We start from the raw sequence: 13,282 nt of genomic DNA on the forward strand, positions 1-13,282 counted from the left end.
GGCTCTTGTGTTGAGGACACGAATACTGGGACAATGTTAGAGGTGGCACTGGCAGGACCAAATCTTGTCGTTGTATGCGATACTACCTTGTGGATTTCTTGTCTTTGATCGTTCGTCGTAGCTGAGTCACTCTTTGTTGCTTCTACCGGCCTGTGTGTTCTCTCTTCGTGGAGACATGTTGGATGGCGACGGCTGCAGGTGTTGCAGGTGTGTCGCCCTTTACATTCTATACTTTTGTGTCCTGACCTCAAGCATCCAAAGCAGAGATTGTTTTGATAGATGTATGCCTTTTTATCTCCAATGGTTTTTGATGCAAAAATGGGGCACCTCACAATGCTGTGTGTTTCTTCTTTGCAGACAGAGCATGGTGGTTTCGCTTTACTGGATGAATCTTCTGTCTCTGAGGTGTCATCCTCCTCTTCCATGTTTGTGTAGAATGCTCTGGCTCTCTTGGGAAACTTCTCTTCTGTAGTTTTGGAGCTAAACAGTAATGGGGACGCAATGGGGTTGCAGGCTATCCGGGCCTCTTTGTTCAGGAACGCTGTGAAACTTGCTAGACTTGGATAATTTCCAGACAGGTCCAGTTCATCTACTACGATTCTGCTCCACCTTCGTACGATCCACTCAGGGAGTTTATTGAGCAGTTTGTGATTTTCTTCACAGTCGTTTAGAATAGCCAGACCTCTGACGTGGGGCATTGCCTCTGTGCATCCTTTTAAGAAGTCAACAAACTCTCTAAGTGCAAAGGGATCGTTTGCATTGATCTTAGGCCATCTCATGAGCTTATCTCTAAAGGCCTTCTGTATGATGAAAGGATTCCCATACCTCTCTTGCAGGACTGTCCATGCTCCTCTGTATGCATCCTCCGAGTCCCTGTAGAAGAATCCCTCCACAGCCTTGCGTGCTTCTCCATTAAGGTACATTTTCAGATAGAACATCTTCTCACTTGGTGGGAGGGGCTTTCGATCGATCAGGGCAATGAATGTCATTTTCCAGTCAAGAAACTTCATGGGGTCACCGTTGAATGTTGTTGGTTCTGGTGCAGGCAGGCGGTTCATGCTTAATGAGCGTGCGATTGCTTGGGCTAGACTGACAGCCTCTTGGTTGGCTGCCACCCCAGGAGATGCTTGGTGAGCAGTGTTTGTTTCTGGGTTATTCTGTTCTTCGTAATCGCTTCCAGAACTGTCGTAGGCCCTCACACGGGCTGCTGCTACCTTGACTCCTGTTTCTGCCTTTAACTGCTGTAGCTTTGTCCTCTCCTTCTCCAGCTTCATTCGAAACTCCGCCTCCTTCTGCTTCATTGCTGCCAACATTCTAGCCTCTTCACTCTCTAGTGTGTGGAGATGTTCTTGTTGAGCCTGGATTTCTTTCATGGCCTTTGCTTCTTCCATCTTAGCTGCAAGTTCGGCTTCTGCATCTTCTCTTTTGTTTGAGTTATTAGATTTTTCTGAAATGGTTTCAGTCTTTGTATGACCGAAGACAGACCCATACTCATCCTTATTTAGTCTAATTCTCACTCTGTCCTTTTCCAGTCGGTCATTAAATTCTTCTTTAACAGTCTCTTTTCGTAGACACACAAGATCATTAATCTCGCTCGTCAGAGTGACACATGCTTCCATCCTCTTGAGGATCTCTTGTGTTGGGGTCTGGTTCTGTATAATTGACTGATAGTCAAGGCAGACATCATCCCGACTTGACTGGATGTCTTGGTTCAATTTATCAAGGTCGTCTACAGTGCAAAAGGCTTTCAATTGAATCCTATTTTCCCGTGCAATCTTCTTCCATGTGTCATAAGCCTTGTTAAATGATTTCTCCTTTTTCTTCATATCCTTGTCATGCATTTCTCTTCCTTTCTCTGTGAATGTTCTTTGTCTTGTACTTCTGCTCTTGTCCTCCTCTTGTGTCTCTACTGTGTTGCTTACTTGTTCTCCGTTGTCTGACATCTTGTTCACTTGGTGCTCTGAAGAGGACTCACAGGAAGGGAAGGGTCACAGAATGGATGTCTCTGGTCGTCGTGTCGATGATAACTCGCTGGTCTCATATCCAGCAGTGAGTTTTTACTGTAACTGCCCCCTGGGCTTGGTTAATGGACATTAATGATGAGACAGTAGTTTCCAAACTGATGATAATGATGCTCTTTATTTTGGTGAAGCACCAAAATGCACCGTAAAAACTGCAGAAATATGACAAAAATATAATCAACATTAAAGTCAAAATACACTAGTCATTAAGCATACAGTAAGCATACAAGCAATATACAAGGGTATATTTCTTAATCATCATAAGCCAACTTGTAGCTATAAAATGACATTAGACATGAATTAACTCTTGTAAATATCCCTTAGGAAGACAAGAAACACGTGTTGCAATCATTGTGGTGTGGCATTTAAATGTTTACATTTGAGCAATAAAAACGACCCTTTTAACTATACTTAATGTAAGCACACACTCTTGGCACTATGAAATCTTAATCTTACAAACCTCATTCCGCCTTCCAAGGGGTGTTAAACATGAAATATTAACGTTATAACTGACAGTTCGTTCTGAACTGCATGCTCTGCCGCCATCTTGTCTTTCCGTGAACTTTCAACTCTCTAACGTCACCATGTAAGCTAAATGCCCAGAAAGGACATGGGCCAACTCTGCCACCTAGTGGACAGTTTTAAACCACGCATAACCCAAAGCTGCTCAACCACAGTAAACCATGACGTCTTAATTAGCAATAACTTTCTTTGGTTGGTGGTCATTTACAACATTCTTTATTTTGTATTTGTTTCCAATCCAGTGTCTCATCATCAGTCTGACTGCCCTGACCTACCAGAGGTGAATGAACAAAGAAGCTTGACAAAGAAAAAACACCATTGCTGTGATCAGTGTGGAAAACACTTCGCTAAAATGTCCAGCCTTAAAAGCCACCAGAGAATTCACACTGGGGAGAAACCCTATGGATGTGATCAATGTGGACGACACTTCTCTGAACTGTCCAGCCTTAAAATACACCAGAGAATTCACACTGGAGAGAAACCCTATGGATGTGATCAATGTGGACGACACTTCTCTGAACTGTCCAGCCTTAAAAGCCACCAGAGAATTCACACTGGGGAGAAACCCTATGGATGTGATCAGTGTGGACGACACTTCTCTCGATTGTCCAGCCTTAAAACACACAAGAGAATTCACACTGGAGAGAAACCCTATGGATGTGATCAGTGTGGACAACACTTCTCTCAATTGGCCCACCTTAAAACACACCAAAGAATTCACACTGGAGAAAAACCCTATGGATGTGATCAATGTGGACAACACTTCTCTCAAATTGCTGGCCTCAAAAGCCACCAGAGAATTCACACTGGAGCGAAACCCTATGGATGTGATCAATGTGGACAACACTTCTCTCAATTGTCCCACCTTAAAACACACCAAAGAATTCACACTGGAGAGAAACCATATGGATGTGATCATTGTGGACGACACTTCTCTCAATTGTCCAGCCTTAAAACACACAAGAAAATTCACACTGGAGAGAAACCCTATGGATGTGATCAGTGTGGACAACACTTCTCTCAAATTGCTGGCCTTAAAAGCCACCAGAGAATTCACACTGGAGAAAAACCCTATGGATGTGATCAGTGTGGACAACACTTCTCTCAAATTGCTAGCCTTAAAAGCCACCAGAGAATTCACACTGGAGAGAAACCCTATGGATGTGATCAGTGTGGACAACACTTCTCTCGATTGGCCCACCTTAAAACACACCAGAGAATTCACGCTGGAGAAAAACCCTATGGATGTGATCATTGTGGACGACACTTCTCTCGATTGTCCAGCCTTAAAACACACAAGAGAATTCACACTGGAGAGAAACCCTATGGATGTGATCAGTGTGGACAACACTTCTCTCAATTGGCCCACCTTAAAACACACCAAAGAATTCACACTGGAGAAAAACCCTAGTGTATACATTATGACAAGAGCTTAGCACATCCACGTAAAATGATTTATGATGATCCTTTTTGTTATATTTTGTATCACAATTAAATGTGTATACTGTTTAAATGACCTATTCCTTATTCACTGGGTCTTTCCCAGATTAACTTTCAGAGAAATTATTAAAACCGAAAAGTATGGTCATTACTTTGTGTTGGAGTCTGTTATATTTGTTTCACCCATTGCATCAATCAATCTACATTATTTCTGACAATCATGATTTATTTCTGCTTCATTGCATCTGACGCTGCATGTTATTATGATACTGCTGTTATACTGTATACTGAACATGTCACACCAACATTGTGCTGCAGATAGAAATAAAATAAAAATCTTTATATTCAATTTCATTCTCAATCTTATTCTTTGTTTTACTGTCATTTGACCTGCATATTTTCTGTAAATTAGATTTAGATGAACTGTTTCATAGGTTGTTCACACACACACAAACAAACAAACAAACAAATTGTATTTTTAGACCACACTTGGTAGGTATTAATACACTTTGGACCACTAGAGAACATAACATTTGTGCAAGAAAATCATGTGCAAATTCAGTTTCTACAGGAACATAGATCCCATTATTAAATGGGATCCATGAAGGTCTATGATTGGAACAGGATTACACACATTAATATGCTCATATTCATTAAACTTTATTCTACACTTCCCCATAATGTCCAAAATACACCGGATAATTCACATTCAGAGGTTCATAGGGGCAGGAGCCTATCTCCTGTTTCTGTTGCTTGAGGCAGCTTGATGTACAAGACAAGTACACCCCCATGGACATGACGCTAGTATGTCGCAGGGACTTACCCCATATCCAACCCTTGACACTGAGTGCCAAGCAGGGAGGCACTGGGTCCCATTTTTCAGAGTCTTTGGTATATCCCGGCCAGGGATCGAACCCCTGACCTCCCAGTCTCAGGGTGGACACTAACGACAAGGCCACAAGCTGGTTTTAGTGTACAGGTTAAGTTTAAAACGAGTGATACACCGTCTGTGGACGTCATCTTGACGACTTGTGAATACAATTCATAATTCATTCCTAAGGGCTTGCCGGCCATCACGTGATGTACCTGCAGGGATGTACATGAAGGATGATTTGATGTACCAGGGATGTACATGAAGGATGATTTGATGTACCAGGGATGTACATGAAGGATGATTTGATGTACCAGGGATGTACATGAAGGATGATTTGATTCCCCATGAAGGAATATTAGTTTTTCATCAACGTGTCATCATGTCCAATAATGTGGCACAACAGTGTTCAAAGCTAAGAGCTATAAAGCTTCTTTACAAGTGTATGCTCTAGGTATTCATTTCACTGGGTGTGTGACATATTCACTACATCCATCGTTTCACAGAGACTGGCCGAGTAGAAACAAGGAAGGTTAATATTGCTATATGTTTGTAACCGTTTTAGAAAAGCAATAAGCCACGCAAGGTCCCATCTTACCGTGTATTTTATAATGGCTGACGGGGTCGAAGACCCTCCGCTATGTGTTGGGTCTCACTACGCCTCTCAGCCATTATAAAAGACCCGGTAACCTTCAAGATTCAATACTTTATTGCCATGTCAACAGAGTTGACACTGAAACAGTTGTTTCAGTGCTCTAAAAACAGACATACAAATAGACACATATTCACATCACATATTCAGACATTAGAAAAAGAAAAGCTGAAAGCTCTCTGATGTACAGCAACTCAGTCCTCTCATACTTCAGACAATCCACTCGTTCAAACGTAAAACACGCAACAAACAAAGGTCTTAGCAATAACAATAATTATTAATGTAATAGTGTAAAATAATATAATCTGGTATAACAATGTCAGATAATATATAATGTCGTATAAGAATGTCAAGATAAGATATAGTGTAGTGGTGCAATATAATGATGGTCGTGCTCTGTAGGAGGTCGGGTTCATGGTCATATAGAAAGAGAATAAAATCCGCACTCCCAGTCGTAGTAAGAGTCTTGTTTAATAATGTTGAGGATCCGCAGCAGCAGTCAAACCAGACAAACGCGTTTCGGTGCACAGGCCTTCGTCAGTGTCAGGGTTCAGGGTCACACATTAAAGTCAATAAATAGAATCTCCTAAATACATCCAGATCCAGTGCTAGGAAGTATGGATGAGTGATGAGTGCAGGCGGGGGGCGGGCAAACTCCGACTTTTAAAGTGAACGCGTATGGTGGCATCTGGAACTGGGATTTATGCTAACAGCTAGCCGCAATAAATGAGTTAAATGAAAACTACCGTAAATCCTAAATTCTATTTTTCGGAGTGATCGAAATGTTTTTGTAAGTGAATACAGTGTGCAGGGCTCCTTCTTTCTGCTCTGCCGTGAGGGGAGAACGTGTGAACATTCCGTACATCACATGCCGTGTTTGAAGTCATCATTTTTGCACGTCAAGTCGTCAACCTTATGAAGAATTACACAGAAGACATAGGCGGTATCTTTTACCACACTATACCTAATACATATTATTATTTCCTTAGATTTAGATTCAGAATTGGCAAAGTTTAACTTTAATGATTGTGCCTGGAACTTGAAGCGAGCAAAAATGGGAGAGCAGATTGTTCATGCGCTTAGCCCTCTGTCTGACCTCTGAATGCCGCTGGGCACCAGTCGTAACCAGCCGCGACAGTGTGGCTGATGCTGTTGTTTTTCACCCTGCGAGTCTCTGTGTGGTGTTTACCAACCATGACAGGGTGGCTGGTATTGGTTTTTTTTTCTGTGTGCACAACAGTGTTGATTTTGACAGCACATTTTGATTTGGTCTTTTGAATATAATTTCATTTAGTTTTAGTCGTATATTCTAGACACCTGAAATGTTTCAGTATTAGTCTAGTTTTAGAGTCTAATGCGTGGATATTAGTCTCGTCCCACTCTATATCAGATTTGTTTTGCAATGTCCCGCCCCATATTAGACTAAAACTGTTGATTTTGTTGACAAAAATGCATTTTGGCGGGCCTTGATGGCGTCATACTCCTTGACGTACGGGCCTTGACCCTGCACTGTCCCACTGATTGACAGGCTGAACTGCATTGTGTCAGAAGTCAAAACAGAAGCAAACTTTATCGTGTTGGATAAATGCATCCAACATTATGTAGGCTTATCATTATCCAATGTTGCTGGTTGACATGGGTGCATGGCAGAGTGTTTCCAGTGAGCCAACATGCACAATAGCAGCACCCTGACTCTGTTTGACCAGAATGGAACAGAGCCTTCATTAGTATCATCGGTAACACCTGTGAAGGAAGTAGGGCCCAAGTTCTTTCCAAAATGGCTGCTTTGCATATAGCCTATTAACTAGAAACAAGTGCCCTTCAGGCGTTTGGGCCCATCCAACCTTGAATGCCCCCCGGAGTCATAAAATAAATGCCATCCTTTTAATGACAAATTGTCAGAGCAGGTGTTAGTGTGGCTTTTCGCTTGACAAGCTCTCCCGCTCTCTGGGGAAGTTGTTTGTCTGTGTCCAGTGCAGGTATGTGGTTGGGCGTGCACGTATACATATCAAATATTTGTCTTTTTTTCATTCATCCTTTTGCAAGAAATTGTTAGAGGTAGGACACTCACGCACGCACGCACGCACGTGCACTAATGCACTCGCAACCGGACTCGCACTCGCAGTCGCGTCCACTCATGCTGGGAACATATATTGTACTCAGGATCCGGAGGCTTCATTTGGGGGGGGGGGTGGGGGGGGGGGGGGGGTGTGTGTGTGTGTGTGTGTGTGTGTGTGTGTGTGTGTGTGTGTGTGTGTGTGTGTGTGTGTGTGTGTGTGTGTGTGTGTGTGCGCGTGCGTGCGTGCGCGCGCGCGTGTGTGCGCGCTCGCGTGTGTGTGTCCTTGAGCCCCATACAAGGTGGCAACTGTAAAATCTGTGTTAATTTAACTCCACGAGAGTCCATAATTCGGTTCCATTTGTACTCGCGCCGAGTTCAATGAACACTCTGTGTTTTGCAGCATACCATATTATGTCTGTGACCACAACGCTATAGGGGGGAATGTCAATGAGTGATGAAAGAAAGGGTCACCATGGCACCCACCGGCCACAGAGTGTGCCCGCCATCCTTGGCACCCCCCGCACACCTGTCGACGGGCCAATCACGGCCAAGGACTCTGGTGATGCAGTGCCCCTCTTACTGGAGGGATTCCGCTAGGAACGGTTACGGCCATGTGACGAACAGCCCTGAGTCTCCCCTATACACCTCTCTCCTCCCTCCCTCCCTCCCTCCCTCCACCACACCTCTCCTCTCCCTCTCTCTCTCTCTCTCTCTCTCTCTCCCTCCCTCCCTCCCTCCACCACACCTCTCCTCTCCCTCTCCCTCTCCCTCTCTCTCTCTCTCTCTCTCTCTCTCTCTCTCACACTGTGTGTCTTTCTGTATCCCCACCTGTTTCTTTCAGCACTGTGTCTGTGCGCTCGCGCGCGCGTGTGTGTGTGTGTTTAAACGGGAGGGATAATATAGCGCACACAGCATCCACATTGCTCCCACAAGACTATATAGATACGATAGACAAGAGTCATCATCGAGCCAACTCCTCCCCTCCTGCTGTCCAGGCTCCACCTCCTCTCTCCCTATCTCTCTCTCTATCTCTCTCTCTCTCTCTCTCTCTCTAACACACATGCGTGCACACACACTCACTCACTTCAAGTCTCTCTTGTTCTCCAGATGAGTGCAGCCTCCTCCTCCTCCTTGTCGAGACAAACAGATCTGGACCCAGAGGCGCTGCCGCTCCACTACCAGGTAAGACTCACCTTTTCCAAACAACGTGGGGGGGGGTTACCCCAGAAGTTGTACATAATACGGTTAAGGCGGGAAGGGGGGGGGGTACATGAGGGGAGTCTCCCGTTTTCCAGGGGTTGTATTTCCCTACAGGGCATGCGCGTGTGTGTGTGTGTGTGTGGGCGTGTGTGTGTGTGTGTGTGTGTGTGTGTGTGTGTGTGTGTGTGTGTGTGTGTGTGTGTGTGTGTGTGTGTGTGTGTGTGTGTGTGTGTGTGTGGGCGTGGGCGTGGGCGTGGGCGAGTCTTGTCTTTCTGTATTTGTATTTGTGTGTTTCTGTCTGAGGAGAGGTTGGGGTGTCTACTTTACTTGACACACCTCTTACGGTTTGGCATCATGTTTAGTTAACATTTTCTCGTGCGTGTGTGTGTGTGCGTGTGCGTGCGTGCGTGCGTGCGCACACATTGCTTTTTACACAGTCAAAGATTGTGGGGATGTTTGCTTGCTGGGGGAAGTCGCTATTAGATGTTGCTGGGTGGAGTGCTCCCTGGTTGCGAGGGGAGACTGTGTGTGTGTGTGTGTGTGTGTGTGTGTGTGTGTGTGTGTGTGTGCGTGTGTGCGTGCGTGCGCGGTTATAGAGATGAGAAAGGGAGGGGAATAGAGACGGAACACGAGCAGCTGCTTTCATCCCAGGGAAGCTAATCCCTACATTCGCTCACCTCTCTCTCTCTCTCTCTCTCTCTCTCTCTCTCTCTCTCTCTCTCTCTCTCTCTCTCTCTCTCTCCATCAGATAACATGGGTTGGCTATATGGCTCTCTTCTGCCTCTGTCTATTGTCTTTTCTTTCTTTTTTTTCTCCCTCTCCATCCTTGGATTTTGACAGGTCCATCTTTGCTAGAGGTGCACTATTGATTCGGAAATGAGCTGTAATGCTGTTTGAGAAGGAAACCAGGCGTCCCTCCTCCCCATGCTTCCTAAACCCCTTTGTGACTTTTCTTTTCCTGCATGCTTTGGTTCACGAGTGCGCCGCCGTGCCGCGTCAATGTGTTGACAACGTTGCAGACAAACTACTTACCCTATCAATATCGCCCGCTGTTTATTCAACAGTCAATAAGGAACGCAGATAAGACTGAAAAGCCATCGGTGGTCATGTTACCCAATATCACTGGTTGTTGTGATTGGTGGGAACTCCCCCTGTGGTAGTAGTAGTAGGCTAGCCCTCAGGTTAAATGAAACAGCAGTTATTGGATACTGCATATATAGCACACATGGCCCCTGAGCCCTCTGCAAACATGTCAACCATATCCCTGGTCATTGTAGAGTGGCTCCGCTGACAAATAAGGCATCGTCGAGGCACAGGTTGCCTATTACCCTTAGGGTGCCCCTTGATTATCTCATATCCCTGGAGGCAGGGGCAGAGAGAGAGAGAGCGAGAGAGAGAGAGAGACAGACAGACAGAGAGAGAGAGAGACAGACAGACAGAGAGAGAGACAGACAGACAGACAGACAGAGAGAGACAGACAGACAGAGAGAGAGAGCAGGCCAAAGTAAAGTACTTGGAATACATTTGCCAGGAAGTGCCCATGTGTCCAAACTGTTGCCAGGAGATGGAAAGAGGCAGCTCTCCTCTACCTTGCCCCTGGCAAAATCGAATCTAAATGACCTCTCGGCTCATTTCCCCAAGACAAACTGTTTTTCTAGCTTTTGGTGTGGCCGTACAAAATCGAGAGGTACTGTAAATCAGCAAAATGTGATTTTGGCATATTGACAGTAAGACACGCTTGCGCCAGTGGACGGGAAGATTGCCTGTCTCCATTGGCACTCCTTCACGATTTGCATTATGCCAAGTGGAGACTTGTTTGGCAATACTGTATGCCATCTGTGGATGTGATCTTTTTTTATTCTCTGCTCTTTAAAACTCTACTTACATTAGCTATTCCGGCATGGTCTTAAAAAGTGCAACAACAGCCCGGGGGGCATAATGTTAGCAAGAGGGAAAAGCAACAGCCTCTGAACTTGTTTTTGTCAGACTAGGGGGGCAGATGTTGACTACCAAACTAATCAAGTGTCCACTCGACGGTCGCCAGGGGTGGTGTCATGTTTTTGCTTGCCTGTTGAAGCTATTAATGAGGAGAGGCACAGACCCAGAGCCCCAGGCCTGATGTCTAAACAGATAGAGGCTAGCTTATTGCCAGGCAACTTTTCAAAAGAGCCACACGCCTCCGAGATAGAAAAGGGCATCAGACAGGATGACTTTGCATTCGGTCCAAGCTTCGCTTTTGTTGTCAGTTTATTGGCACTGAAGATGGAGAAGGATGATAGAGGAAATGGAAGCGGAAGGGAAGCGGTAGCAAAAGGCAGGGGGAGTATACTATTGTTGAGAGCAATATAGAAAATGGAGGATATAAATAGCTTCATTCCTATTATATGACCTTGTGTGGTCATTTGATAGAATCCACTTGAGGAGAAGGGGAGGTGCACGGATTGACATGGTCACCAGGGAAACTGTCTATATCAGGCTAACTAACTGATGAATGCCTCCAACAGCAGAACTTTCTGATGCTCTTGTATTATTCCTAGGATTGAGCACATTGAGCCTCACAATTTCACAAATCTACTGTACTCTGGATCTTAATGCTTTGGAATGCAAAAGGTGGAATCAGGTGTCTCTTCTCAATGTAAATATATGTTAATTTAACACTCCAGATTCTATTCCAGACAGACACTGCTTGATTCTTTGCTAATTGCTAATTGCATATAGTGTATAATACAGATTATCACACCCCACTAATTCAAAACTTTTCTATAATCTCTATATATCTGATAAGAATTCAGGAAAGAGACTGAGAGAGGAGAGACAGAGGGGAGATAGAAATTGGATCAATTTAGATTTAGGCATTTAGCAGACTCTCTTAATGCAGAGCAATTTACAGTAAGCAAGAACAACACATGCTCATACATCAAATACATACAAAATACATATAAATAGTCATCAAGAATCATACGAACCTAACATCTGTCTCTCCGTCTAACAGTGGAATATCTATTTCTATATACAGTAATGAAACTATGTGTACACTATAGAGTGCTATGTCTACATAAAATGCTATCTAAGTTACATAAATTACAGTAAGCCTAAGCATACGCCTGTAAATTGGTCGAGGCTAGTGCAAGTGCTACGGGCTGAGATGGAGTCTGAAGAGATGGGCTTTCAGACTACGGCGGAAGATTGGGAGTGAGTCTGCAGTTCTGATTGCAATGGGAAGTACGTTCCATAGTCACAACGTGTCGCCTGCGATGCGTTGTGAGCTTGTAGATCTGCTATAATTCTGTGTGTGCACACTTTGCACGCCTGCACGGCACAGCTAATTAAGAAAGATTTAGTGCAGATGCGCTCATTGCGCAGCGAGAGGGGAATTCTTTCAACAAAATACTACAGCATTCCAGTTCAGGACGGAGAGGACACTTTCCTCCGACGGGCAAATAGGCAGGGAATAAAGCCCCCTTTCATAAGCAACACATTGATGAACAACAGAACAAGCTGATGATTTCAGCAGGTGTAGAGACAGGAGAGCAGTACCAGCATGCTTTTCTTCCCCTCCTTTTTCTGGGGGTGGGGGGTTGACCCGCTGTCCCGCTTATACTTTTACTCAAGTACAACATTTGAGTACTTTTTCCACCACTGGCAACAAGGCATTGTATAGTAATCCTGCTGGGATTCCCTGAGGGTGCTGTGGGAGGAAGTTACTGTATTGATTGATTGATTGATTGATTGATTGATTCATTGATTGATTGAATAGTTTATTAGACAGAGATGTGAAAACAGCAACAGAGTACAGTCGAACACAAAAGTTTCCATTCGGGCTCTATGCAATCAATTCTTAAACATGACGTGAAAAATAACAACAAAATTCAATATCATCACAAGAAATTAAACTATATGTACAGAGTGGGGGAAAAAAGAAGCTGGTTGGGGTTATCACCTGTCTTAAGGGAGAAGACTTTTGCACTCCGTCCGTGTGTGTGTGTGTGTGTGTGTGTCCGTCCGTCCTTCCGTCCGTCTGTTACCAGCTAATCTCCGGCACCGTTAACCCGGTCGATGCCAAACTTTGCACACACACTCCCAGGATGCCAACGATGAACCTCTGCCCCACATTTTCCAGAACGGCCTGTCATAGCGCCACCATGAGGCAGCTTTTCACATTTTTTACCTAAAACTGCACCGATCTGCGTGAAACGTTGCATGCACACTGCAGGACAAACCGTTGACCTGCATTTTCCGCATCTGCCTTTTATAGCGCCACCAGGAGGCCGACTTTTGTAAAACACATTTTTTGATATAACTCCTCCAGATTCTGTCCAAAAATCTCACAAATCGTTACACACTATCTCTATGGTCATATTCCATCCTAATTGCCTATAATTAGCTTTCACAGTTTGCAACATTGCCCCGTTTTGAACAAAAGCCTCAAATCATGAACGCAGCATGCAATTTACGTGAAATCTTTCACACATTTTCTTACTAGGCTGAGGAATATATCCCACCCTTTTCACATTGGC

Source organism: Electrona antarctica (assembly GCF_951216825.1).
Source record: "Electrona antarctica genome assembly, chromosome: 23".
Taxonomy (NCBI): Eukaryota; Metazoa; Chordata; class Actinopteri; order Myctophiformes; family Myctophidae; genus Electrona; species Electrona antarctica.